A 5,775-nucleotide genomic window follows, 5' to 3' on the forward strand; every position below is an offset into this window, starting at 1 on the left:
GCTAAATATGACTATCCGGAATTAACATTATAGATATCAATAATTTCATTTTGACTAGTCGTAATTATATTGTGACTAGTAAATATTTTCATTGAAGATATCTATAACTTCATTCTGACTAGTCAAAAGTACATTTAGAGATATCTGCAATTCAATTTTGACTAGTCAAAACAGAATTGCAGATATCCGAAATGACGTCACTTAAACTGACACTCGACTCGTCACACATCCTAAATGACAATTACAGATATCTGTAATTCAGTTTTGACTAGGCGGAATGAAAATTAAAGATATCTCAAACGTAATTATGACTAGTCAGAATTGTTGTGCAAGACGTTGCGCATGCAAGGCTTCCCATTCGTTTGCTCATTATTATGGCAAGCTTTCCATTGGATACTGGCTCAGTAAACAAAACAATTGAACAGTGTTAGAAGAAGAAATGCACATGAAGAAGAAAAAGTAGAAGAAATGGCGGTTGCTGTTGTGAACAAGGTTGTCAGAAAATGCCACGAAATAGAACAAGTTTATCGCCAAGGAATTTGGTTTGAAGGGTTTTGATTGATTGACTAGGAAGCCCTATAGCCATACACATGGCAAGCCACTCCTACCACCCACTTGCTCCCGCCTCCCACTTTTACAGATATCTGCAATGTCATTTCGCCTTGTCAAAACTCCAATACAAGATATCTGCAATTACATTCTGACTAGGTAGATTGCAGGTAAAAGATATCTCCAATTCGAGATATCTCTAATCAAAATCCATTCCAAGATATCCACAACCCGATTATAGATATCTACATCTGAATTATGACTATCCATAATCCCAGCTAGAGATATCTACAACATAATTTTGACTAGTCGTAATTCCAACTCAAGATATCTATAATGTAATTCTGGCTAGGTAAAACTCATTTTAAGATATCTCGAAAAACAAAGCAGATATCTTGAATTAAGGGCATTTGGAGATATCTTTAAATGGAATTAGGGATATCCATAATTCAGATGTAGATATCTTTAAATGGAATTAGGGATATCCATAATTCATATGTAGATATCTGCAATGTGAGTTGTGGATATCTGCAATTAAATTATGGATATCTGTAATGACAAACCCCATACACATGAATGGGAAAAGTGATGTCATTTGTCCTAGTAAAAATTACATTGTGGATATCTGAAATGATAATTGTGTATAGGAAGAATTACTTTGTGGATATCTGAAATGTTATTTTTGAATAGGAAGAAATGAATTACAGATATCTGCAATACATATCCAGCCTATCTATTAAATGTTAAAACGGCTTGCCATAGAAATCGCTCCAGTGAACTAGATGTCAAACTGAGTAAATCCCCAGAATACACTGCAAAGAGCCGTGAGCATTGACTGGAAGTGATGTCACTGCATTTCATCCCCTCTACACTTCCTTTGCACAGCGTAATATAAAGAACACCGCAACGCAGAGCTGTCACAGTGAGAAAAAAGTCGTAATTTTGTCAAATATCTTGTTAGAACGGCTCTTGCCTGGTTTTATACCTGGAGGGTTTTCTCATGAAAACAAGATTCTTCTCGTAGGATTTTATCCATAGTTATGAAGAGAATGGGAACCACACTGCTGGCTGGAAGTTAGGCAAATGAACAGAAGATGAGAGAACAAGCTGTCCCATAAGAAATCATGCAAACTCTTGAATGGCTCTTTGGATATAAAAATCTGCCTGCAACAAAGCAGCAGATAGGACAAACTCTCCTCTCACTAATGACTCTCATGCATATTGCTCAACAAGAGCAATATTTCACTGTGTATTTTAAGCCCAAAAATAACTTTATCACGTAATTCAACACTCACTTGTTTATTTCTGCAGTATAACTGTAGCAGCACTATTTTAAAGGTCCTGTAAGCGATATTCACTGCCATTAGAGTAGAGGTCCCAGCAGACCACTGACGTCTCTGATCAAAACAAATGCATGTTTTATTACTTAAAAGAAAAAGCAAAAAAGAAAGCAGCATCTGAACAAACACTGCTCACAAAACTCACATCACATTGTCAAGATTAGACTGTAATCTTCATGAGACAAAATTTTTGTTCTGTTTAAATTGTGTAGCAAAATTACACATATGATGTTTGTCAATTTAAGAGATAATTTTAGAAGACAAGAAACAGTTTGTCATAGTTTAGTTAAGTTTTCTATAAAACCACTCAGTCAATTACAGCTTTTGTTTCGCACAGTATACATCAAGTGTTTTTCTTCAGGTAATTCCTGGTCTTTTTATCAGCTGGGAAGAGAAAGAATGAGCACTTGTGTGACTACATCCAGGCATGAAAACACACGGGCATCTTAGCTTCAGCTAAGCTTTTGGAGGGAGAAAATAATGATGTCACACGTTTTCTGGGTGTGTATTCTTTCTAATCACGCATTTTCAGTCTGGTACTTAAACAGTTTTAAGACAAATGTCAAGTTTCTTGACCTGCAAAATTAGCTTTTAAATTGACAAACGTCATATATGTAATTCATGGCACAATTCAAACCGGATCCAAAATTATTTGTCTCCTGCCACTGACTACCATTAATATTTTTTCTGAAGTTAGCTCCCATGGTGTTCCAGCAGAAGCGAATGGGCTTCACCTCTCTATTTCTTGCCTAACATGTTTTCACAAACATATTTTAGTGTACTGTTTAGCTGTAATACAAGAGAGATTGTGACCAAGCAGCCACCAATTTGTGTCCTGCTTGGAAACAGAGGCTCTCAAAAATCAGATCAAACTGTGAAACTAGGCTGTGCTGATCAAATACTGCATCGCCTCTGTCTTTCCTAAACTATTTTCAGAAACATAGTTTAGTGCCAATTAACTGTAATACGAGAAATATTGTAACTAGACGGTGACTATTTTGGGTCTGGTTTCCAACGGAGGCTCCCAAACTCAGATTGAACTGTCAAACTAGGCAGTGTTGATCAGCTTTATATTGATATTCTGTTGCTGCATTGCCTATCTCTCACCTAAAATGGTTTCGAAAGCATATTTTATTGTACTTTTTAGCTGTAATATGAGAAACGTACTCACAGAGAAGCACGAATAACAAAACACAGAGGGAGTTTGACTTTCTCTGCTCAAGACGCCGTGACTCCTCCACATCTTTACAAGGCAAATCACTGTTTGTGGACATTTAGTGAAACTGAATCTTGTACGTGGCACTTTTCAACTCTTTTATCATTGCTTGACAAAATGTGAGACATAATGTTGTAATGATAACAGTTTATAGTGTTATTTAGAGAAGAAACAGCTGCATGTTATAAAACTAACAACAGGTAAGTGATTTTTTTGTCAGTCAGCGCAGAGACCATACTGATTGCATAAATGCAATCAAACTTACCTATAATTAATTTTAATAGCTGCAGCTGTTTTCCACATTAAGAGACCTCAAAAGTGTCCCTTCAGGAGCGAATGTAAGTCTTTACTTTTTACTATCCAGCCCACCAAACTCTGAAGAGATACTTTTTGTGTGGGTCACTGGAAACATCCACGTAGCCCTTTATGGGGTGCCACTCCAAACCAAGGTGACTTTGAAACGAGGGCGAGTATTGGGACAAAGCCCATTACTGACTGGTACCACACAGTGAAATGCACTGTAACAGTGGTGGCTAACCATATGCCATGAGGAGCCAAAAGTCTGCAGGTTTTCCTTCCGACAGATCTCCTCAGCAGGTGACGGTGCTGATGAGCTCTTCCCCTCTACCTGATGGAGTGCTAATTAGTGGCTTTTTGGATGTGCTTGGCTACACTCGTACAGTACACGGCTTTTGCAGTAAACAGACAAAACCGACTGATGCAAATCAAACCGCACTTTCACAGAAATCCATTGGCAATTAAACCTCGACAAACAGAAATCAAACTTTTAATAGTTTATGGTTTGTTTACTGTGACTCTCCTGGAGCTGTTTTGGCACCATCAGCAATACACCTTTTACATGAAATAGCAGAGTAAACACAGGTGTTACTAATGATACTAATTAATGTTCACTTCCATTCAGGTCAAACAGAGTCAGGGGGGCTGCTACTGAAGGAATGAATGAATGAATATAACCCATCACTCATGGGATAATTCAGATACATCAACTACAAACAAAACACTCCGGCATGCTATCCCATCATCATCAGAAAAGCACAATACATCAGCAGCATCCAAGCATAAACATAAACATCATTGCAACATAAATTCTAATCTCATTCAAACATCCCTCCAGGAGATATCCCAATATACAAACACACACGCGCAGCCGCATAAACACAAAACAACCAATCTATGTTTGATCAACTTCATAAACCAATAACCCATAGTCCATAAATTAAATGTATCCATCATATTTTCCTCTCCTCCTTCGTTCACGGGCTTTAAAAAGAAACATTTTCAAAAAGATATTCAATTAAAGTCCGTTCTCCAAACAGATATTATGCGAGCTGGTTGACTGAAAAGGCTCTGCTACACAAATAAAACAGGACCTTAATTACTGTCATTGGTGACACCCGTGTTCCTCTTACTATTTCATATCAACATAGCTGCTGTGAAAAGGGTCTGTTTACTCCTCAACTCCTACTCAATGGCACATTAAGGCATTTAAACCTACATTCATTATCACCTTTTAAGTTAATACAGCAAACATGCAGATTATTTACAAATCCAGTTATCACCATGAAGAATTTCTGCATATGGATACGCAGAATCTGTAGGCAAGGCACAAGACTTTGGAAGCATTCTGGTTCCTGTTTGTACTCTGAGGCGTATGGACCAGTCACATCTGAGCAGGCTTTGGTTGCATGGAGGTCCATGTGGAGAGAAAAGAGACAGAATTCTATAGGCTGAAATCAGCTGACAATGATTTAGCTTTTTAATAACGTAAAAAAAATCTGTATTTACATGCATATATCTGTTCATACAGATTAGCTTCCAACTATATTCTTGCACCTCAAGTTGCTAATCAGACTGTAAACAACCGACACACAGAAAAGTAAGTCATTGGCTGAATATCTGCTAGCTACTCCAGAAGCAAGGAAATATTGGCTGTTGTCCCCAGAGGCTAAACCGTTATCAGACTACAGGTTCCCAGATTGCACATTCAGCAGATACAGAGCAACATTAACATTTATTTGGAGTCAGTAGTTCACGACTTTCCATGTCGTAAACACAAGTTCATGTGAGTCATTTGAAGGCAGCATTAATTCCTTTGAGTGGATTGCCATCAAAAGTGACCTCTTTCATATTATGCATAGTCATTTACTTATTTAAAAATTGTCAGATTATTTATATAAAAATGATATGATGACAAGGAATAGGCTACAGTACAGAAGTGGTTTTCCTGCAGGATTTGGCTCCTGGCACCTCGGGGCTGAGTCATGGCTAACTGAGCTAACAGTTCTAAGTTACTGTAGACACAAGCTAAGCTATCTTTCCATCAGGAGACACTATAAGTAATCTTGGCACTGTGATTAAATCACAGAGTGGAAACTGAGCAGCTAGAGGAAAACCAGAAAATATGTTCTTCAGAAAATATGATCCAGTTTCACACAAATCAGTGACTTAAGTTATTTAGTTGTACTTTTGTACACTGAGGCCCCAGAAATGCTCCATTTCACTCCGGTGATGTTTTCTCTCTCCACGCTTCAGTGGGATCATAAGCAAGAAATTGTTTCATTGAACCCAAATTTAGTACACGCCCCCAAGTGCAGGATGAATCATCAACATTTTTAATCTTTTTCCAGGAAATGACAAACTAAGATTATG

This window comes from Lutjanus erythropterus, chromosome 12 (genome assembly GCF_056507025.1).
Source record: "Lutjanus erythropterus isolate fLutEry1 chromosome 12, fLutEry1.hap2, whole genome shotgun sequence".
Taxonomy (NCBI): domain Eukaryota; kingdom Metazoa; phylum Chordata; class Actinopteri; order Lutjaniformes; family Lutjanidae; genus Lutjanus; species Lutjanus erythropterus.